We start from the raw sequence: 23,369 nt of genomic DNA, 5'->3' as shown, positions 1-23,369 counted from the left end.
ATCTTTCCATCTCTTCCAACCCGTATTCCATCCATTTGATAAAATGTCTGTTTGTAACCAACAACTCTGATCCGACAAACTCCCTCATCTCACCTCCCCCATAATCTGTTTCCCTCCCCTACAAACCCTTTCATATCCACAGTAGGAGGGAGGGAAGAGACTCCATAGGGGCAGGCCTCATCTTTAAGCCTCCCATTGTTACTTCTCGTTGTCATGACTGAGGCAGCCCATGAGTGTGAGTTCCTCGAGACAGCCCCTCCCCTCCTAGCAACATGTTCTGAACCTTAATAAGGTCCATGACTCTCTCAGTAGCTCAGAACCTGGAGTCAGGGCTGAGACAGACCTCAGCCACAAAGGGGCAGTGGGAGGCGCGGAGACAGGTCCCTGCTGGAGCAGATCTGGGAGAAGCTCAAAGATCCTGGAAGAACAGTGACAGGTAGGCTCACTTCTCTGTCTCAGGGGTAGAAGGGTGTCCATTTGGCAATGCGACCCCCACTTGTGTGGTCCAATCCTCTTTCTTCCCTCCTCTCCATCTCTCAACCTCACTTTCCCCTTCTCTCCATCTCTCAACCTCTCTTTCCCCTTTTCTCCACCTCTCAACCTCTCTCTCCCCTTCTCTCCATCTCAACCTCTCTCCCCTTCTCTCCATCTCAACCTCTCTCCCCTTCTCTCCATCTCTCAACCTCTCTCTCCCCTTCTCTCCATCTCTCAACCTCTCTCCCCTTTTCTCCATCTCTCAACCTCTCTCTCCTCTCCATCTCTCAACCTCTCTCTTCCCTTTTCTCCATCTCTCAACCTCTCTCTCCCCTTTTCTCCATCTCTAAAACCACCTTCCCCTTCTCTCAACCTCTCCCCTTTTCTCCATCTCTCAACCTCTCTCTCCTCTCCATCTCTCAACCTCTCTCTTCCCTTTTCTCCATCTCTCAACCTCTCTCTCCCCTTTTCTCCATCTCTAAAACCACCTTCCCCTTCTCTCAACCTCTCCCCTTTTCTCCATCTCTCAACCTCTCTCTCCCCTTTTCTCCATCTCTCAACCTCCCTCCCCTTCTCTCAACCTCTCTCTCCCCTTCCATCACTCAACCTCTCTCTCGCCTTTTCTCCATCTCTCAATCTCTCTCTCCCCTTCTCTCCATCTCTCAACCTCTCTCCCCTTCTCTCCATCTCTCAACCTCTCTCTCCCCTTTTCTCCATCTCTCAATCTCTCTCTCCCCTTTTCTCCATCTCTCAACCTCTCTCTCCCCTTCTCTCCATCTCTCAACCTCTCTCTCCCCTTCTCTCCATCTCTCAACCTCTCTCCACTTTTCTCCATCTCTCAAACTCTCTCCCCTTATCTAAACCTTTCTCTCCCCTTCCTTCTCTCAACATCTCTCTCCCCTTCTCTCCATCTCTCAACCTGTCTCCCCTTTTCTCCATCTCTCAACGTCTCTCTCCTCCATCTCTCAACCTCTCTCCCCCTATCTAAACCTTTCTCTCCCCTTCCTTCTCTCAACCTCTCTCTCCACTTTTCTCCAACTTTCAACCTCTCTCCCCTTTTCTCCATCTCTCAACTTCTCTCTCCCCTTCTCTCCATCTCTCAACCTCTCTGCCCTTTTCTCCATCTCTCAACCTCTCTCTCCTCTCCATCTCTCAACCTCTCCCCTTTTCTCCATCTCTCAGCCTCTCTCTCCCCTTTTCTCCATCTCTCAATCTCTCTCACCCCTTCTCTCCATCTCTCAACCTCTCTCCCCTTCTCTCCATCTCTCAAACTCTCTCTCCCCTTTTCTCCATCTCTCAATCTCTCTCTCCCGTTTTCACCATCTCTCAACCTCTCTCCCCTTTTCTCCATCTCTCAACCTCTCTCTCCCCTTCCATCTCTCAGCCTCTCTCTCCCCTTTTCTCCATCTCTCAACCTCTCTCTCCCCTTCTCTCCATCTCTCAACCTCTCTCCCCTTTTCTCCATCTCTCAACCTCTCTCTCCTCTCCATCTCTCAACCTCTCCCCTTTTCTCCATCTCTCAGCCTCTCTCTCCCCTTTTCTCCATCTCTCAATCTCTCTCTCCCCTTCTCTCCATCTCTCAACCTCTCTCCCCTTCTCTCCATCTCTCAACCTCTCTCTCCCCTTCTCTCCATCTCTCAACCTCTCTCTCCCCTTCTCTCCATCTCTCAACCACTCTCCCCTTTTCTCCATCTCTCAACCTCTCTCTCCTCTCCATCTCTCAAACTCTCTCCCCTTATCAAAACCTTTCTCTCCCCTTCCTTCTCTCAACCTCTCTCTCCCCTTCTCTGCATCTCTCAACCTCTCTCTCCATCTCTCAACCTCTCTCCCCTTATCTAAACCTTTCTCTCCCCTTCCTTCTCTCAACCTCTCTCTCCCCTTCTCTCCATCTCTCAACCTCTCTCCCCTCTCCAGCTCTCAACCTCTCTCTCCCCTTTTCTCCATCTCAACCTCTCTCTCCCCTTTTCTATCTCCCAACCTCACTCTCCCCTTCCATCTCTCAGCCTCTCTCTCCCCTTTTCTCCATCTCTACCTCTCTCACCCATTCTCTCCATCTCTCAACCTCTCTCCCCTTGTCTCCATCTCTTAACCTCTCTCTCCTCTCCATCTCTCAGCCTCTCTCTCCCCTTCTCTTCATCTCTCAACCTATCTCCCCGCTTTTCTCCATCTCTCACCCTCTCTCTCCCCTTCTCTCCATCTCTCAACCTCTCTCTCCCCTTTTCTCCATCTCTCAACCTATCAACCCACTTTTCTCGATCTCTCAACCTATCTCTCTGTCTTTAAACCTTTCTCTTCCCTTCCTTCTCTCAACCTCTCTCTCCCCTTCTCTGCATCTCTCAACCTCTCTCCCCTCTCCATCTCTCAACCTTTCTCTCCCCTTTTCTCCATCTCAACCTCTCTCACCCCTTCTATCCATCTCTCAACCTCTCTCTCCTCTTCTCTCAACCTCTCTCTCCCCTTCCATCTCTCAGCCTCTCTCTCCCATTTTCTCCATCTCTCAACCTCTCTCTCCCCTTCTCTCCATCTCTCAACCTCTCTCCCCTTTTCTCCATCTCTCAACCTCTCTCTCCTCTCCATCTCTCAACCTCTCCCCTTTTCTCCAGCTCTCAACCTCTCTCCCCTTTTCTCCATCTCTCAACCTCTCTCTCCACTCCATCTTTCAACCTCTCTCCCCTTATCTAAGCCTTTCTCTCCCCTTCCTTCTCTCAACCTCTCTCTCCCCTTCTCTCCATCTCTCAACCTCTCTCCCCTCTCCAGCTCTAAACCTCTCTCTCCCCTTTTCTCCATCTCAACCTCTCTCTCCCCTTTTCTATCTCTCAACCTCTCTCTCCTCTCCATCTCTCAACCTCTCCCCTTTTCTCCATCTCTCAACCTCTCTCTCCCCTTTTCTCCATCTCTCAACTTCTCTCCCCTTTTCTCTATCTCTCAACCTCTCTCTCCCCTTCCATCTCTCAGCCTCTCTCTCCCATTTTCTCCATCTCAACCTCTCTCTCCCCTTCTCTCCATCTCTCAACCTCTCTCCCCATTTCTCCATCTCTCAACCTCTCTCTCCTCTCCATCTCTCAACCTCTCCCCTTTTCTCGATCTCTCAGCCTCTCTCTCCCCTTTTCTCCATCTCTCAATCTCTCTCTCCCCTTCTCTCCATCTCTCAACCTCTCTCCCCTTCTCTCCATCTCTCAACCTCTCTCTCCCCTTTTCTCCATCTCTCAGCCTCTCTCTCCCCTTCTCTCAACCTCTCTCTCCCCTTTTCTCCATCTCTCAACCTCTCTCTCCTGTTCTCTCAACCTCTCTCTCCCCTTCCATCTCTCAGCCTCTCTCTCCCCTTTTCTCCATCTCTCAACCTCTCTCCCCTTCTCTCCATCTCTCAACCTCTCTGCCCTTTTCTCCATCTCTCAACCTCTCTCTCCTCTCCATCTCTCAACCTCTCCCCTTTTCTCCATCTCTCAGCCTCTCTCTCCCCTTTTCTCCATCTCTCAATCTCTCTCTCCCCTTCTCTCCATCTCTCAACCTCTCTCCCCTTCTCTCCATCTCTCAACCTCTCTCTCCCCTTTTCTCCATCTGTCAATCTCTCTCTCCCCTTTTCTCCATCTGTCAACCTCTCTCTCCCCTTCTCTCCATCTCTCAACCTCTCTCTCCCCTTCTCTCCATCTCTCAACCTCTCTCCACTTTTCTCCATCTCTCAACCTCTCTCTCCTCTCCATCTCTCAAACTCTCTCCCCTTATCTAAACCTTTCTCTCCCCTTCCTTCTCTCAACATCTCTCTCCCCTTCTCTCCATCTCTCAACCTGTCTCCCCTTTTCTCCATCTCTCAACGTCTCTCTCCTCTCCATCTCTCAAACTCTCTCCCCTTATCTAAACCTTTCTCTCCCCTTCCTTCTCTCAACCTCTCTCTCCACTTTTCTCCAACTTTCAACCTCTCTCCCCTTTTCTCCATCTCTCAACTTCTCTCTCCCCTTCTCTCCATCTCTCAACCTCTCTGCCCTTTTCTCCATCTCTCAACCTCTCTCTCCTCTCCATCTCTCAACCTCTCCCCTTTTCTCCATCTCTCAGCCTCTCTCTCCCCTTTTCTCCATCTCTCAATCTCTCTCACCCCTTCTCTCCATCTCTCAACCTCTCTCCCCTTCTCTCCATCTCTCAAACTCTCTCTCCCCTTTTCTCCATCTCTCAATCTCTCTCTCCCGTTTTCACCATCTCTCAACCTCTCTCCCCTTTTCTCCATCTCTCAACCTCTCTCTCCCCTTCCATCTCTCAACCTCTCTCCCCTTTTCTCCATCTCTCAACCTCTCTCTCCCCTTCTCTCCATCTCAACCTCTCTCTCCCCTTTTCTATCTCTCAACCTCTCTCTCCCCTTCTCTCCATCTCTCAACCTCTCTCCCCTTTTCTCCATCTCTCAACCTCTCTCTCCTCTCCATCTCTCAACCTCTCCCCTTTTCTCCATCTCTCAACCTCTCTCTCCTCTCCATCTCTCAGCCTCTCTCTCCCCTTCTCTTCATCTCTCAACCTATCACCCCGCTTTTCTCCATCTCTCACCCTCTCTCTCCCCTTCTCTCCATCTCTCAACCTCTCTCTCATCTCCATCTCTCAACCTCTCTCTCCCCATTTCTCCGTCTCTCATCCTATCAACCCACTTTTCTCGATCTCTCAACCTCTCTCCCCGTCTTTAAACCTTTCTCTTCCCTTCCTTCTCTCAACCTCTCTCTCCCCTTCTCTGCATCTCTCAACCTCTCTCCCCTCTCCATCTCTCAACCTGTCTCTCCCCTTTTCTCCATCTCAACCTCTCTCACCCCTTCTCTCCATCTCTCAACCTCTCTCTCCCTTTCTCTGCATCTCTCAAACTCTCTCCCCTCTCAATCTCTCAACCTCTCTCCCCTTTTCTCCATCTCAACCTCTCTCACCCCTTCTCTCCATCTCTCAACCTCTCTCTCCCCTTCTCTCCATCTCTCAACCTGTCTCCCCTTTTCTCCATCTCTCAACGTCTCTCTCCTCTCCATCTCTCAACCTCTCTCCCCTTATCTAAACCTTTCTCTCCCCTTCCTTCTCTCAACCTCTCTCTCCACTTTTCTCCAACTTTCAACCTCTCTCCCCTTTTCTCCATCTCTCAACTTCTCTCTCCCCTTCTCTCCATCTCTCAACCTCTCTGCCCTTCTCTCCATCTCTCAACCTCTCTCCCCTCTCCAGCTCTAAACCTCTCTCTCCCCTTTTCTCCATCTCAACCTCTCTCTCCCCTTTTCTATCTCTCAACCTCTCTTTCCTCTCCATCTCTCAACCTCTCCCCTTTTCTCCATCTCTCAACCTCTCTCTCCCCTTTTCTCCATCTCTCAACTTCTCTCCCCTTTTCTCTATCTCTCAACCTCTCTCTCCTCTACTCTCAACCTCTCTCTCCCCTTCCATCTCTCAGCCTCTCTCTCCCATTTTCTCCATCTCTCAACCTCTCTCTCCCCTTCTCTCCATCTCTCAACCTCTCTCCCCATTTCTCCATCTCTCAACCTCTCTCTCCTCTCCATCTCTCAACCTCTCCCCTTTTCTCGATCTCTCAGCCTCTCTCTCCCCTTTTCTCCATCTCTCAATCTCTCTCTCCCCTTCTCTCCATCTCTCAACCTCTCTCCCCTTCTCTCCATCTCTCAGCCTCTCTCTCCCCTTCTCTCAACCTCTCTCTCCCCTTTTCTCCATCTCTCAACCTCTCTCTCCTGTTCTCTCAACCTCTCTCTCCCCTTCCATCTCTCAGCCTCTCTCTCCCCTTTTCTCCATCTCTCAACCTCTCTCCCCTTCTCTCCATCTCTCAACCTCTCTGCCCTTTTCTCCATCTCTCAACCTCCCTCTCCTCTCCATCTCTCAACCTCTCCCCTTTTCTCCATCTCTCAGCCTCTCTCTCCCCTTTTCTCCATCTCTCAACTTCTCTCTCCCCTTCTCTCCATCTCTCAACCTCTCTGCCCTTTTCTCCATCTCTCAACCTCTCTCTCCTCTCCATCTCTCAACCTCTCCCCTTTTCTCCATCTCTCAGCCTCTCTCTCCCCTTTTCTCCATCTCTCAATCTCTCTCACCCCTTCTCTCCATCTCTCAACCTCTCTCCCCTTCTCTCCATCTCTCAAACTCTCTCTCCCCTTTTCTCCATCTCTCAATCTCTCTCTCCCGTTTTCACCATCTCTCAACCTCTCTCCCCTTTTCTCCATCTCTCAACCTCTCTCTCCCCTTCCATCTCTCAACCTCTCTCCCCTTTTCTCCATCTCTCAACCTCTCTCTCCCCTTCTCTCCATCTCAACCTCTCTCTCCCCTTTTCTATCTCTCAACCTCTCTCTCCCCTTCTCTCCATCTCTCAACCTCTCTCCCCTTTTCTCCATCTCTCAACCTCTCTCTCCTCTCCATCTCTCAACCTCTCCCCTTTTCTCCATCTCTCAACCTCTCTCTCCTCTCCATCTCTCAGCCTCTCTCTCCCCTTCTCTTCATCTCTCAACCTATCACCCCGCTTTTCTCCATCTCTCACCCTCTCTCTCCCCTTCTCTCCATCTCTCAACCTCTCTCTCATCTCCATCTCTCAACCTCTCTCTCCCCATTTCTCCGTCTCTCATCCTATCAACCCACTTTTCTCGATCTCTCAACCTCTCTCCCCGTCTTTAAACCTTTCTCTTCCCTTCCTTCTCTCAACCTCTCTCTCCCCTTCTCTGCATCTCTCAACCTCTCTCCCCTCTCCATCTCTCAACCTGTCTCTCCCCTTTTCTCCATCTCAACCTCTCTCACCCCTTCTCTCCATCTCTCAACCTCTCTCTCCCTTTCTCTGCATCTCTCAAACTCTCTCCCCTCTCCATCTCTCAACCTCTCTCCCCTTTTCTCCATCTCAACCTCTCTCACCCCTTCTCTCCATCTCTCAACCTCTCTCTCCCCTTCTCTCCATCTCTCAACCTGTCTCCCCTTTTCTCCATCTCTCAACGTCTCTCTCCTCTAAATCTCTCAACCTCTCTCCCCTTATCTAAACCTTTCTCTCCCCTTCCTTCTCTCAACCTCTCTCTCCACTTTTCTCCAACTTTCAACCTCTCTCCCCTTTTCTCCATCTCTCAACTTCTCTCTCCCCTTCTCTCCATCTCTCAACCTCTCTGCCCTTCTCTCCATCTCTCAACCTCTCTCCCCTCTCCAGCTCTAAACCTCTCTCTCCCCTTTTCTCCATCTCTCAACTTCTCTCCCCTTTTCTCTATCTCTCAACCTCTCTCTCCTCTACTCTCAACCTCTCTCTCCCCTTCCATCTCTCAGCCTCTCTCTCCCATTTTCTCCATCTCTCAACCTCTCTCTCCCCTTCTCTCCATCTCTCAACCTCTCTCCCCATTTCTCCATCTCTCAACCTCTCTCTCCTCTCCATCTCTCAACCTCTCCCCTTTTCTCGATCTCTCAGCCTCTCTCTCCCCTTTTCTCCATCTCTCAATCTCTCTCTCCCCTTCTCTCCATCTCTCAACCTCTCTCCCCTTCTCTCCATCTCTCAGCCTCTCTCTCCCCTTCTCTCAACCTCTCTCTCCCCTTTTCTCCATCTCTCAACCTCTCTCTCCTGTTCTCTCAACCTCTCTCTCCCCTTCCATCTCTCAGCCTCTCTCTCCCCTTTTCTCCATCTCTCAACCTCTCTCCCCTTCTCTCCATCTCTCAACCTCTCTGCCCTTTTCTCCATCTCTCAACCTCCCTCTCCTCTCCATCTCTCAACCTCTCCCCTTTTCTCCATCTCTCAGCCTCTCTCTCCCCTTTTCTCCATCTCTCAATCTCTCTCTCCCCTTCTCTCCATCTCTCAACCTCTCTCCCCTTCTCTCCATCTCTCAACCTCTCTCTCCCCTTTTCTCCATCTCTCAATCTCTCTCTCCCCTTTTCTCCATCTCTCAACCTCTCTCTCCCCTTCTCTCCATCTCTCAACCTCTCTCTCCCCTTCTCTCCATCTCTCAACCTCTCTCCACTTTTCTCCATCTCTCAACCTCTCTCTCCTCTCCATCTCTCAAACTCTCTCCCCTTATCTAAACCTTTCTCTCCCCTTCCTTCTCTCAACATCTCTCTCCCCTTCTCTCCATCTCTCAACCTGTCTCCCCTTTTCTCCATCTCTCAACGTCTCTCTCCTCTCCATCTCTCAAACTCTCTCCCCTTATCTAAACCTTTCTCTCCCCTTCCTTCTCTCAACCTCTCTCTCCACTTTTCTCCAACTTTCAACCTCTCTCCCCTTTTCTCCATCTCTCAACTTCTCTCTCCCCTTCTCTCCATCTCTCAACCTCTCTGCCCTTTTCTCCATCTCTCAACCTCTCTCTCCTCTCCATCTCTCAACCTCTCCCCTTTTCTCCATCTCTCAGCCTCTCTCTCCCCTTTTCTCCATCTCTCAATCTCTCTCACCCCTTCTCTCCATCTCTCAACCTCTCTCCCCTTCTCTCCATCTCTCAAACTCTCTCTCCCCTTTTCTCCATCTCTCAATCTCTCTCTCCCGTTTTCACCATCTCTCAACCTCTCTCCCCTTTTCTCCATCTCTCAACCTCTCTCTCCCCTTCCATCTCTCAACCTCTCTCCCCTTTTCTCCATCTCTCAACCTCTCTCTCCCCTTCTCTCCATCTCAACCTCTCTCTCCCCTTTTCTATCTCTCAACCTCTCTCTCCCCTTCTCTCCATCTCTCAACCTCTCTCCCCTTTTCTCCATCTCTCAACCTCTCTCTCCTCTCCATCTCTCAACCTCTCCCCTTTTCTCCATCTCTCAACCTCTCTCTCCTCTCCATCTCTCAGCCTCTCTCTCCCCTTCTCTTCATCTCTCAACCTATCACCCCGCTTTTCTCCATCTCTCACCCTCTCTCTCCCCTTCTCTCCATCTCTCAACCTCTCTCTCATCTCCATCTCTCAACCTCTCTCTCCCCATTTCTCCATCTCTCATCCTATCAACCCACTTTTCTCGATCTCTCAACCTCTCTCCCCGTCTTTAAACCTTTCTCTTCCCTTCCTTCTCTCAACCTCTCTCTCCCCTTCTCTGCATCTCTCAACCTCTCTCCCCTCTCCATTTCTCAACCTGTCTCTCCCCTTTTCTCCATCTCAACCTCTCTCACCCCTTCTCTCCATCTCTCAACCTCTCTCTCCCTTTCTCTGCATCTCTCAAACTCTCTCCCCCTCTCCATCTCTCAACCTCTCTCCCCTTTTCTCCATCTCAACCTCTCTCACCCCTTCTCTCCATCTCTCAACCTCTCTCTCCCCTTCTCTCCATCTCTCAACCTGTCTCCCCTTTTCTCCATCTCTCAACGTCTCTCTCCTCTCCATCTCTCAACCTCTCTCCCCTTATCTAAACCTTTCTCTCCCCTTCCTTCTCTCAACCCTCTCTCTCCCCTTTTCTCCATCTCTCAATCTCTCTCACCCCTTCTCTCCATCTCTCAACCTCTCTCCCCTTCTCTCCATCTCTCAACCTCTCTCTCCCCTTTTCTCCATCTCTCAATCTCTCTCTCCCGTTTTCACCATCTCTCAACCTCTCTCCCCTTTTCTCCATCTCTCAACCTCTCTCTCCCCTTCCATCTCTCAGCCTCTCTCTCCCCTTTTCTCCATCTCTCAACCTCTCTCTCCCCTTCTCTCCATCTCTCAACCTCTCTCCCCTTTTCTCCATCTCTCAACCGCTCTCTCCTCTCCATCTCTCAACCTCTCCCCTTTTCTCCATCTCTCAGCCTCTCTCTCCCCTTTTCTCCATCTCTCAATCTCTCTCTCCCCTTCTCTCCATCTCTCAACCTCTCTCCCCTTCTCTCCATCTCTCAACCTCTCTCTCCCCTTCTCTCCATCTCTCAACCTCTCTCTCCCCTTCTCTCCATCTCTCAACCTCTCTCCCCTTTTCTCCATCTCTCAACCTCTCTCTCCTCTCCATCTCTCAAACTCTCTCCCCTTATCAAAACCTTTCTCTCCCCTTCCTTCTCTCAACCTCTCTCTCCCCTTCTCTGCATCTCTCAACCTCTCTCTCCATCTCTCAACCTCTCTCCCCTTATCTAAACCTTTCTCTCCCCTTCCTTCTCTCAACCTCTCTCTCCCCTTCTCTCCATCTCTCAACCTCTCTCCCCTCTCCATCTCTCAACCTCTCTCCCCTTGTCTCCATCTCTTAACCTCTCTCTCCTCTCCATCTCTCAGCCTCTCTCTCCCCTTCTCTTCATCTCTCAACCTATCTCCCCGCTTTTCTCCATCTCTCACCCTCTCTCTCCCCTTCTCTCCATCTCAACCTCTCTCTCCCCTTTTCTATCTCTCAACCTCTCTCTCCCCTTCTCTCCATCTCTCAACCTCTCTCCCCTTTTCTCCATCTCTCAACCTCTCTCTCCTCTCCATCTCTCAACCTCTCCCCTTTTCTCCATCTCTCAACCTCTCTCTCCTCTCCATCTCTCAGCCTCTCTCTCCCCTTCTCTTCATCTCTCAACCTATCACCCCCCTTTTCTCCATCTCTCAACCTCCCTCTCCTCTCCATCTCTCAACCTCTCCCCTTTTCTCCATCTCTCAGCCTCTCTCTCCCCTTTTCTCCATCTCTCAACTTCTCTCTCCCCTTCTCTCCATCTCTCAACCTCTCTGCCCTTTTCTCCATCTCTCAACCTCTCTCTCCTCTCCATCTCTCAACCTCTCCCCTTTTCTCCATCTCTCAGCCTCTCTCTCCCCTTTTCTCCATCTCTCAATCTCTCTCACCCCTTCTCTCCATCTCTCAACCTCTCTCCCCTTCTCTCCATCTCTCAAACTCTCTCTCCCCCTTTTCTCCATCTCTCAATCTCTCTCTCCCGTTTTCACCATCTCTCAACCTCTCTCCCCTTTTCTCCATCTCTCAACCTCTCTCTCCCCTTCCATCTCTCAACCTCTCTCCCCTTTTCTCCATCTCTCAACCTCTCTCTCCCCTTCTCTCCATCTCAACCTCTCTCTCCCCTTTTCTATCTCTCAACCTCTCTCTCCCCTTCTCTCCATCTCTCAACCTCTCTCCCCTTTTCTCCATCTCTCAACCTCTCTCTCCTCTCCATCTCTCAACCTCTCCCCTTTTCTCCATCTCTCAACCTCTCTCTCCTCTCCATCTCTCAGCCTCTCTCTCCCCTTCTCTTCATCTCTCAACCTATCACCCCGCTTTTCTCCATCTCTCACCCTCTCTCTCCCCTTCTCTCCATCTCTCAACCTCTCTCTCATCTCCATCTCTCAACCTCTCTCTCCCCATTTCTCCGTCTCTCATCCTATCAACCCACTTTTCTCGATCTCTCAACCTCTCTCCCCGTCTTTAAACCTTTCTCTTCCCTTCCTTCTCTCAACCTCTCTCTCCCCTTCTCTGCATCTCTCAACCTCTCTCCCCTCTCCATCTCTCAACCTGTCTCTCCCCTTTTCTCCATCTCAACCTCTCTCACCCCTTCTCTCCATCTCTCAACCTCTCTCTCCCTTTCTCTGCATCTCTCAAACTCTCTCCCCTCTCCATCTCTCAACCTCTCTCCCCTTTTCTCCATCTCAACCTCTCTCACCCCTTCTCTCCATCTCTCAACCTCTCTCTCCCCTTCTCTCCATCTCTCAACCTGTCTCCCCTTTTCTCCATCTCTCAACGTCTCTCTCCTCTAAATCTCTCAACCTCTCTCCCCTTATCTAAACCTTTCTCTCCCCTTCCTTCTCTCAACCTCTCTCTCCACTTTTCTCCAACTTTCAACCTCTCTCCCCTTTTCTCCATCTCTCAACTTCTCTCTCCCCTTCTCTCCATCTCTCAACCTCTCTGCCCTTCTCTCCATCTCTCAACCTCTCTCCCCTCTCCAGCTCTAAACCTCTCTCTCCCCTTTTCTCCATCTCTCAACTTCTCTCCCCTTTTCTCTATCTCTCAACCTCTCTCTCCTCTACTCTCAACCTCTCTCTCCCCTTCCATCTCTCAGCCTCTCTCTCCCATTTTCTCCATCTCTCAACCTCTCTCTCCCCTTCTCTCCATCTCTCAACCTCTCTCCCCATTTCTCCATCTCTCAACCTCTCTCTCCTCTCCATCTCTCAACCTCTCCCCTTTTCTCGATCTCTCAGCCTCTCTCTCCCCTTTTCTCCATCTCTCAATCTCTCTCTCCCCTTCTCTCCATCTCTCAACCTCTCTCCCCTTCTCTCCATCTCTCAGCCTCTCTCTCCCCTTCTCTCAACCTCTCTCTCCCCTTTTCTCCATCTCTCAACCTCTCTCTCCTGTTCTCTCAACCTCTCTCTCCCCTTCCATCTCTCAGCCTCTCTCTCCCCTTTTCTCCATCTCTCAACCTCTCTCCCCTTCTCTCCATCTCTCAACCTCTCTGCCCTTTTCTCCATCTCTCAACCTCCCTCTCCTCTCCATCTCTCAACCTCTCCCCTTTTCTCCATCTCTCAGCCTCTCTCTCCCCTTTTCTCCATCTCTCAATCTCTCTCTCCCCTTCTCTCCATCTCTCAACCTCTCTCCCCTTCTCTCCATCTCTCAACCTCTCTCTCCCCTTTTCTCCATCTCTCAATCTCTCTCTCCCCTTTTCTCCATCTCTCAACCTCTCTCTCCCCTTCTCTCCATCTCTCAACCTCTCTCTCCCCTTCTCTCCATCTCTCAACCTCTCTCCACTTTTCTCCATCTCTCAACCTCTCTCTCCTCTCCATCTCTCAAACTCTCTCCCCTTATCTAAACCTTTCTCTCCCCTTCCTTCTCTCAACATCTCTCTCCCCTTCTCTCCATCTCTCAACCTGTCTCCCCTTTTCTCCATCTCTCAACGTCTCTCTCCTCTCCATCTCTCAAACTCTCTCCCCTTATCTAAACCTTTCTCTCCCCTTCCTTCTCTCAACCTCTCTCTCCACTTTTCTCCAACTTTCAACCTCTCTCCCCTTTTCTCCATCTCTCAACTTCTCTCTCCCCTTCTCTCCATCTCTCAACCTCTCTGCCCTTTTCTCCATCTCTCAACCTCTCTCTCCTCTCCATCTCTCAACCTCTCCCCTTTTCTCCATCTCTCAGCCTCTCTCTCCCCTTTTCTCCATCTCTCAATCTCTCTCACCCCTTCTCTCCATCTCTCAACCTCTCTCCCCTTCTCTCCATCTCTCAAACTCTCTCTCCCCTTTTCTCCATCTCTCAATCTCTCTCTCCCGTTTTCACCATCTCTCAACCTCTCTCCCCTTTTCTCCATCTCTCAACCTCTCTCTCCCCTTCCATCTCTCAACCTCTCTCCCCTTTTCTCCATCTCTCAACCTCTCTCTCCCCTTCTCTCCATCTCAACCTCTCTCTCCCCTTTTCTATCTCTCAACCTCTCTCTCCCCTTCTCTCCATCTCTCAACCTCTCTCCCCTTTTCTCCATCTCTCAACCTCTCTCTCCTCTCCATCTCTCAACCTCTCCCCTTTTCTCCATCTCTCAACCTCTCTCTCCTCTCCATCTCTCAGCCTCTCTCTCCCCTTCTCTTCATCTCTCAACCTATCACCCCGCTTTTCTCCATCTCTCACCCTCTCTCTCCCCTTCTCTCCATCTCTCAACCTCTCTCTCATCTCCATCTCTCAACCTCTCTCTCCCCATTTCTCCATCTCTCATCCTATCAACCCACTTTTCTCGATCTCTCAACCTCTCTCCCCGTCTTTAAACCTTTCTCTTCCCTTCCTTCTCTCAACCTCTCTCTCCCCTTCTCTGCATCTCTCAACCTCTCTCCCCTCTCCATTTCTCAACCTGTCTCTCCCCTTTTCTCCATCTCAACCTCTCTCACCCCTTCTCTCCATCTCTCAACCTCTCTCTCCCTTTCTCTGCATCTCTCAAACTCTCTCCCCTCTCCATCTCTCAACCTCTCTCCCCTTTTCTCCATCTCAACCTCTCTCACCCCTTCTCTCCATCTCTCAACCTCTCTCTCCCCTTCTCTCCATCTCTCAACCTGTCTCCCCTTTTCTCCATCTCTCAACGTCTCTCTCCTCTCCATCTCTCAACCTCTCTCCCCTTATCTAAACCTTTCTCTCCCCTTCCTTCTCTCAACCTCTCTCTCCCCTTTTCTCCATCTCTCAATCTCTCTCACCCCTTCTCTCCATCTCTCAACCTCTCTCCCCTTCTCTCCATCTCTCAACCTCTCTCTCCCCTTTTCTCCATCTCTCAATCTCTCTCTCCCGTTTTCACCATCTCTCAACCTCTCTCCCCTTTTCTCCATCTCTCAACCTCTCTCTCCCCTTCCATCTCTCAGCCTCTCTCTCCCCTTTTCTCCATCTCTCAACCTCTCTCTCCCCTTCTCTCCATCTCTCAACCTCTCTCCCCTTTTCTCCATCTCTCAACCGCTCTCTCCTCTCCATCTCTCAACCTCTCCCCTTTTCTCCATCTCTCAGCCTCTCTCTCCCCTTTTCTCCATCTCTCAATCTCTCTCTCCCCTTCTCTCCATCTCTCAACCTCTCTCCCCTTCTCTCCATCTCTCAACCTCTCTCTCCCCTTCTCTCCATCTCTCAACCTCTCTCTCCCCTTCTCTCCATCTCTCAACCTCTCTCTCCTCTCCATCTCTCAAACTCTCTCCCCTTATCAAAACCTTTCTCTCCCCTTCCTTCTCTCAACCTCTCTCTCCCCTTCTCTGCATCTCTCAACCTCTCTCTCCATCTCTCAACCTCTCTCCCCTTATCTAAACCTTTCTCTCCCCTTCCTTCTCTCAACCTCTCTCTCCCCTTCTCTCCATCTCTCAACCTCTCTCCCCTCTCCATCTCTCAACCTCTCTCCCCTTGTCTCCATCTCTTAACCTCTCTCTCCTCTCCATCTCTCAGCCTCTCTCTCCCCTTCTCTTCATCTCTCAACCTATCTCCCCGCTTTTCTCCATCTCTCACCCTCTCTCTCCCCTTCTCTCCATCTCAACCTCTCTCTCCCCTTTTCTATCTCTCAACCTCTCTCTCCCCTTCTCTCCATCTCTCAACCTCTCTCCCCTTTTCTCCATCTCTCAACCTCTCTCTCCTCTCCATCTCTCAACCTCTCCCCTTTTCTCCATCTCTCAACCTCTCTCTCCTCTCCATCTCTCAGCCTCTCTCTCCCCTTCTCTTCATCTCTCAACCTATCACCCCGCTTTTCTCCATCTCTCACCCTCTCTCTCCCCTTCTCTCCATCTCTCAACCTCTCTCTCATCTCCATCTCTCAACCTCTCTCTCCCCATTTCTCCATCTCTCATCCTATCAACCCACTTTTCTCGATCTCTCAACCTCTCTCCCCGTCTTTAAACCTTTCTCTTCCCTTCCTTCTCTCAACCTCTCTCTCCCCTTCTCTGCATCTCTCAACCTCTCTCCCCTCTCCATTTCTCAACCTGTCTCTCCCCTTTTCTCCATCTCAACCTCTCTCACCCCTTCTCTCCATCTCTCAACCTCTCTCTCCCTTTCTCTGCATCTCTCAAACTCTCTCCCCTCTCCATCTCTCAACCTCTCTCCCCTTTTCTCCATCTCAACCTCTCTCACCCCTTCTCTCCATCTCTCAACCTCTCTCTCCCCTTCTCTCCATCTCTCAACCTGTCTCCCCTTTTCTCCATCTCTCAACGTCTCTCTCCTCTCCATCTCTCAACCTCTCTCCCCTTATCTAAACCTTTCTCTCCCCTTCCTTCTCTCAACCTCTCTCTCCCCTTTTCTCCATCTCTCAATCTCTCTCACCCCTTCTCTCCATCTCTCAACCTCTCTCCCCTTCTCTCCATCTCTCAACCTCTCTCTCCCCTTTTCTCCATCTCTCAATCTCTCTCTCCCGTTTTCACCATCTCTCAACCTCTCTCCCCTTTTCTCCATCTCTCAACCTCTCTCTCCCCTTCCATCTCTCAGCCTCTCTCTCCCCTTTTCTCCATCTCTCAACCTCTCTCTCCCCTTCTCTCCATCTCTCAACCTCTCTCCCCTTTTCTCCATCTCTCAACCGCTCTCTCCTCTCCATCTCTCAACCTCTCCCCTTTTCTCCATCTCTCAGCCTCTCTCTCCCCTTTTCTCCATCTCTCAATCTCTCTCTCCCCTTCTCTCCATCTCTCAACCTCTCTCCCCTTCTCTCCATCTCTCAACCTCTCTCTCCCCTTCTCTCCATCTCTCAACCTCTCTCTCCCCTTCTCTCCATCTCTCAACCTCTCTCCCCTTTTCTCCATCTCTCAACCTCTCTCTCCTCTCCATCTCTCAAACTCTCTCCCCTTATCAAAACCTTTCTCTCCCCTTCCTTCTCTCAACCTCTCTCTCCCCTTCTCTGCATCTCTCAACCTCTCTCTCCATCTCTCAACCTCTCTCCCCTTATCTAAACCTTTCTCTCCCCTTCCTTCTCTCAACCTCTCTCTCCCCTTCTCTCCATCTCTCAACCTCTCTCCCCTCTCCATCTCTCAACCTCTCTCCCCTTGTCTCCATCTCTTAACCTCTCTCTCCTCTCCATCTCTCAGCCTCTCTCTCCCCTTCTCTTCATCTCTCAACCTATCTCCCCGCTTTTCTCCATCTCTCACCCTCTCTCTCCCCTTCTCTCCATCTCAACCTCTCTCTCCCCTTTTCTATCTCTCAACCTCTCTCTCCCCTTCTCTCCATCTCTCAACCTCTCTCCCCTTTTCTCCATCTCTCAACCTCTCTCTCCTCTCCATCTCTCAACCTCTCCCCTTTTCTCCATCTCTCAACCTCTCTCTCCTCTCCATCTCTCAGCCTCTCTCTCCCCTTCTCTTCATCTCTCAACCTATCACCCCGCTTTTCTCCATCTCTCACCCTCTCTCTCCCCTTCTCTCCATCTCTCAACCTCTCTCTCATCTCCATCTCTCAACCTCTCTCTCCCCATTTCTCCATCTCTCATCCTATCAACCCACTTTTCTCGATCTCTCAACCTCTCTCCCCGTCTTTAAACCTTTCTCTTCCCTTCCTTCTCTCAACCTCTCTCTCCCCTTCTCTGCATCTCTCAACCTCTCTCCCCTCTCCATTTCTCAACCTGTCTCTCCCCTTTTCTCCATCTCAACCTCTCTCACCCCTTCTCTCCATCTCTCAACCTCTCTCTCCCTTTCTCTGCATCTCTCAAACTCTCTCCCCTCTCCATCTCTCAACCTCTCTCCCCTTTTCTCCATCTCAACCTCTCTCACCCCTTCTCTCCATCTCTCAACCTCTCTCTCCCCTTCTCTCCATCTCTCAACCTGTCTCCCCTTTTCTCCATCTCTCAACGTCTCTCTCCTCTCCATCTCTCAACCTCTCTCCCCTTATCTAAACCTTTCTCTCCCCTTCCTTCTCTCAACCTCTCTCTCCCCTTTTCTCCATCTCTCAATCTCTCTCACCCCTTCTCTCCATCTCTCAACCTCTCTCCCCTTCTCTCCATCTCTCAACCTCTCTCTCCCCTTTTCTCCATCTCTCAATCTCTCTCTCCCGTTTTCACCATCTCTCAACCTCTCTCCCCTTTTCTCCATCTCTCAACCTCTCTCTCCCCTTCCATCTCTCAGCCTCTCTCTCCCCTTTTCTCCATCTCTCAACCTCTCTCTCCCCTTCTCTCCATCTCTCAACCTCTCTCCCCTTTTCTCCATCTCTCAACCGCTCTCTCCTCTCCATCTCTCAACCTCTCCCCTTTTCTCCATCTCTCAGCCTCTCTCTCCCCTTTTCTCCATCTCTCAATCTCTCTCTCCCCTTCTCTCCATCTCTCAACCTCTCTCCCCTTCTCTCCATCTCTCAACCTCTCTCTCCCCTTCTCTCCATCTCTCAACCTCTCTCTCCCCTTCTCTCCATCTCTCAACCTCTCTCCCCTTTTCTCCATCTCTCAACCTCTCTCTCCTCTCCATCTCTCAAACTCTCTCCCCTTATCAAAACCTTTCTCTCCCCTTCCTTCTCTCAACCTCTCTCTCCCCTTCTCTGCATCTCTCAACCTCTCTCTCCATCTCTCAACCTCTCTCCCCTTATCTAAACCTTTCTCTCCCCTTCCTTCTCTCAACCTCTCTCTCCCCTTCTCTCCATCTCTCAACCTCTCTCCCCTCTCCATCTCTCAACCTCTCTCCCCTTGTCTCCATCTCTTAACCTCTCTCTCCTCTCCATCTCTCAGCCTCTCTCTCCCCTTCTCTTCATCTCTCAACCTATCTCCCCGCTTTTCTCCATCTCTCACCCTCTCTCTCCCCTTCTCTCCATCTCTCAACCTCTCTCTCCCCTTTTCTCCATCTCTCAACCTATCAACCCACTTTTCTCGATCTCTCAACCTATCTCCCTGTCTTTAAACCTTTCTCTTCCCTTCCTTCTCTCAACCTCTCTCTCCCCTTCTCTGCATCTCTCAACCTCTCTCCCCTCTCCATCTCTCAACCTTTCTCTCCCCTTTTCTCCATCTCAACCTCTCTCACCCCTTCTATCCATCTCTCAACCTCTCTCTCCTCTTCTCTCAACCTCTCTCTCCCCTTCCATCTCTCAGCCTCTCTCTCCCATTTTCTCCAACTCTCAACCTCTCTCTCCCCTTCTCTCCATCTCTCAACCTCTCTCCCCTTTTCTCCATCTCTCAACCTCTCTCTCCTCTCCATCTCTCAACCTCTCCCCTTTTCTCCATCTCTCAACCTCTCTCCCCTTTTCTCCATCTCTCAACCTCTCTCTCCACTCCATCTTTCAACCTCTCTCCCCTTATCTAAGCCTTTCTCTCCCCTTCCTTCTCTCAACCTCTCTCTCCCCTTCTCTCCATCTCTCAACCTCTCTCCCCTCTCCAGCTCTAAACCTCTCTCTCCCCTTTTCTCCATCTCAACCTCTCTCTCCCCTTTTCTATCTCTCAACCTCTCTCTCCTCTCCATCTCTCAACCTCTCCCCTTTTCTCCATCTTTCAACCTCTCTCTCCCCTTTTCTCCATCTCTCAACTTCTCTCCCCTTTTCTCCATCTCTCAACCTCTCTCTCCTCTACTCTCAACCTCTCTCTCCCCTTCCATCTCTCAGCCTCTCTCTCCCATTTTCTCCATCTCTCAACCTCTCTCTCCCCTTCTCTCCATCTCTCAACCTCTCTCCCCATTTCTCCATCTCTCAACCTCTCTCTCCTCTCCATCTCTCAACCTCTCCCCTTTTCTCGATCTCTCAGCCTCTCTCTCCCCTTTTCTCCATCTCTCAATCTCTCTCTCCCCTTCTCTCCATCTCTCAACCTCTCTCCCCTTCTCTCCATCTCTCAACCTCTCTCTCCCCTTTTCTCCATCTCTCAACCTCTCTCACCTTTTCTCCATCTCTCAGCCTCTCTCTCCCCTTCTCTCAACCTCTCTCTCCCCTTTTCTCCATCTCTCAACCTCTCTCTCCTCTTCTCTCAACCTCTCTCTCCCCTTCCATCTCTCAGCCTCTCTCTCCCCTTTTCTCCATCTCTCAACCTCTCTCTCCCCTTCTCTCCATCTCTCAACCTCTCTGCCCTTTTCTCCATCTCTCAACCTCTCTCTCCTCTCAATCTCTCAACCTCTCCGCTTTTCTCCATCTCTCAACCTCTCTCTCCCCTTTTCTCCATCTCTCAACCTCTCTCTCCCCTTCTCTCCATCTCTCAACCTCTCTCCCCTTTTCTCCATCACTCAACATCTCTCTCCCCTTCTCTCCATCTCTCAACCTCTCTCCCCTTTTCTCCATCTCTCAACCTCTCTCTCCTCTCCATCTCTCAACCTCTCCCCTTTTCTCCATCTCTCAACCTCTCTCCCCTTTTCTCCATCTCTCAACCTCTCTCTCCACTCCATCTTTCAACCTCTCTCCCCTTATCTAAGCCTTTCTCTCCCCTTCCTTCTCTCAACCTCTCTCTCCCCTTCTCTCCATCTCTCAACCTCTCTCCCCTCTCCAGCTCTCAACCTCTCTCTCCCCTTTTCTCCATCTCAACCTCTCGCTCCCCTTTTCTATCTCTCAACCTCACTCTCCCCTTCCATCTCTCAGCCTCTCTCTCCCCTTTTCTCCATCTCTACCTCTCTCACCCCTTCTCTCCATCTCTCAACCTCTCTCCCCTTGTCTCCATCTCTTAACCTCTCTCTCCTCTCCATCTCTCAGCCTCTCTCTCCCCTTCTCTTCATCTCTCAACCTATCTCCCCGCTTTTCTCCATCTCTCACCCTCTCTCTCCCCTTTTCTCCATCTCTCAACCTCTCTCTCCCCTTTTCTCCATCTCTCAACCTATCAACCCACTTTTCTCGATCTCTCAACCTATCTCCCTGTCTTTAAACCTTTCTCTTCCCTTCCTTCTCTCAACCTCTCTCTCCCCTTCTCTGCATCTCTCAACCTCTCTCCCCTCTCCATCTCTCAACCTTTCTCTCCCCTTTTCTCCATCTCAACCTCTCTCACCCCTTCTATCCATCTCTCAACCTCTCTCTCCTCTTCTCTCAACCTCTCTCTCCCCTTCCATCTCTCAGCCTCTCTCCCATTTTCTCCATCTCTCAACCTCTCTCTCCCCTTCTCTCCATCTCTCAACCTCTCTCCCCTTTTCTCCATCTCTCAACCTCTCTCTCCTCTCCATCTCTCAACCTCTCCCCTTTTCTCCATCTCTCAACCTCTCTCCCCTTTTCTCCATCTCTCAACCTCTCTCTCCACTCCATTTTTCAACCTCTCTCCCCTTATCTAAGCCTTTCTCTCCCCTTCCTTCTCTCAACCTCTCTCTCCCCTTTTCTCCATCTCAACCTCTCTCTCCCCTTTTCTATCTCTCAACCTCTCTCTCCTCTCCATCTCTCAACCTCTCCCCTTTTCTCCATCTCTCAACCTCTCTCTCCCCTTTTCTCCATCTCTCAACTTCTCTCCCCTTTTCTCCATCTCTCAACCTCTCTCTCCTCTACTCTCAACCTCTCTCTCCCCTTCCATCTCTCAGCCTCTCTCTCCCATTTTCTCCATCTCTCAACCTCTCTCTCCCCTTCTCTCCATCTCTCAACCTCTCTCCCCATTTCTCCATCTCTCAACCTCTCTCTCCTCTCCATCTCTCAACCTCTCCCCTTTTCTCGATCTCTCAGCCTCTCTCTCCCCTTTTCTCCATCTCTCAATCTCTCTCTCCCCTTCTCTCCATCTCTCAACCTCTCTCCCCTTCTCTCCATCTCTCAACCTCTCTCTCCCCTTTTCTCCATCTCTCAACCTCTCTCCCCTTTTCTCCATCTCTCAGCCTCTCTCTCCCCTTCTCTCAACCTCTCTCTCCCCTTTTCTCCATCTCTCAACCTCTCTCTCCTCTTCTCTCAACCTCTCTCTCCCCTTCCATCTCTCAGCCTCTCTCTCCCCTTTTCTCCATCTCTCAACCTCTCTCTCCCCTTCTCTCCATCTCTCAACCTCTCTGCCCTTTTCTCCATCTCTCAACCTCTCTCTCCCCTTTTCTCCATCTCTCAACCTCTCTCTCCCCTTCTCTCCATCTCTCAACCTCTCTCCCCTTTTCTCCATCTCTCAACATCTCTCTCCCCTTCTCTCCATCTCTCAACCTCTCTCCCCTTGTCTCCATCTCTTAACCTCTCTCTCCTCTCCATCTCTCAGCCTCTGTCTCCCCTTGTCTCCATCGCTTAACCTCTCTCTCCTCTCCATTTCTCAACCTCTCTCCCCCCTTCTCTTCATCTCTCAACCTCTCTCTCCGCTTTTCTCCATCTCTCAACCTCTCCCCTTTTCTCGATCTCTCAACCTCTCTCACCTTCTCTAAACCTTTCTCTCCCCTTCCTTCTCTCAACCTCTCTCTCCCCTTTTCTCCATCTCTCAACCTCTCTCTCCCCTTCTCTCCATCTCTCAACCTCTCTCCCCTTTTCTCCATCTCTCAACCTCTCTCTCCTCACCATCTCTCAACCTCTCTCCCCTTTTCTCCATCTCTCAACCTCTCTCTCCCCTTCTCTCCATCTCCCAACCCCTCTCCCCTTCTCTCCATCTCAACCTCTGTCTCCCCTTTTCTCCATCTCTCAACCTCTCTCTCCCCTTTTCTCCATCTCTCAACCTCTCTCCCCTTTTCTCCATCTCTCAACCTCTCTCTCCTCTCCATCTCTCAACCTCTCCCCTTTTCTCCATCTCTCAACCTCTCTCACCACTCTCTGATAATTTCCCTCCAACATCTTCCTCAACTCTCCCCAGAGTCCATGCTGTCAATTCTGGCATAGGGTGAGTGAGGTTCTAGAAATTTCTATTGCCTCACTGACTCCCACCCAACTCTCCCTCTCTTGTGATCAATATGTTCTTCATTCTGTCTCCCTTTTCTCTCCCTCACTCTCCCCTTCTCTCATTCTCTGCCTCCCCTTTCTCTCTCTGCCTCCCTTTCCCTCACTACCAAAGTATCCCTCCATCTCTCCCACTACCAATACCTCCCTCCCTCTCTCCCTCTGCACCTTTCTCTCATATTCTCCCTTTGTCCATCTCTCTATCTGATTATACATTCTCTCTCTGTGTTATTCTCTCTCCCCCCATTGCTCGCACTCTCTGACTTGCTTTCTCGGTCTCCCAGACACAACCCTTCCATTCATTTCTTTCTCAATCTCGTACTCTCTCTCCATCTCTCCAGTGCTGTTTTTCAGCTTTTTTCTTTTCACTCTGCCCCCTTCTCAACTATTCTCTCTCATTGGCACTATCACCCCATCTTATTTTCTCCCCCTCTCTTCATTTCTGTATGAATTGCTCGCTAGTTCCCAACCTCTCCTTCCCTCTTATCCCTCTCATTCTATCTCTCCCACCCTCACTCTCCCTCTCCTACTCCCTCTCTCTCCCTCTCTCTCCCTCTCTCCCTTCCTCATTATTTGCATTCCAATCTGTCCTTCAGCCTTTACCATTTCCTCTGTGTGATGGGGTCAGTGAGAGAACTGCCGTTAGACAATTGTGCATTCACAGAGATGTCCCACACTGAAACAAGGCCTTCCACACAACTCATCCAAACCGACCGATCTCCCTTGTTGAGCTGATCCTGTTTGCCTGCGTTAGCTCCCATATCCCTGTAAACGCTATCTATCCATCACGGTCTAAATGCCTCCTAAACATCATAATTGTAGCTGCCTCGACCACTTGTTCTGTCCTGCCGTGATTTAACTTTCCAAATTCACCTCGAATTTGTCTGACTTAAATTTCATCTGCCATTCCTTTGACAGACAGTCTGAAATAAGGACACACCAGTAGAGCCATTACA

The 23,369-nt window shown here is 50.7% G+C and overlaps 1 pseudogene; it reads left to right on the top strand.

The window, feature by feature from the left end:
* Positions 1 to 325: 325 nt before the first annotated feature.
* Positions 326 to 23,369, top strand: part of LOC140719009 (perforin-1 pseudogene) — a 32,736-nt pseudogene continuing 9,692 nt past the window's right edge.

Source organism: Hemitrygon akajei, chromosome 31 (genome assembly GCF_048418815.1).
Source record: "Hemitrygon akajei chromosome 31, sHemAka1.3, whole genome shotgun sequence".
In the NCBI taxonomy this organism is placed as follows: Eukaryota; Metazoa; Chordata; class Chondrichthyes; order Myliobatiformes; family Dasyatidae; genus Hemitrygon; species Hemitrygon akajei.
Note: the sequence above shows the minus strand (reverse complement) of the source record. Positions and strands in the feature narration are given on the sequence as shown.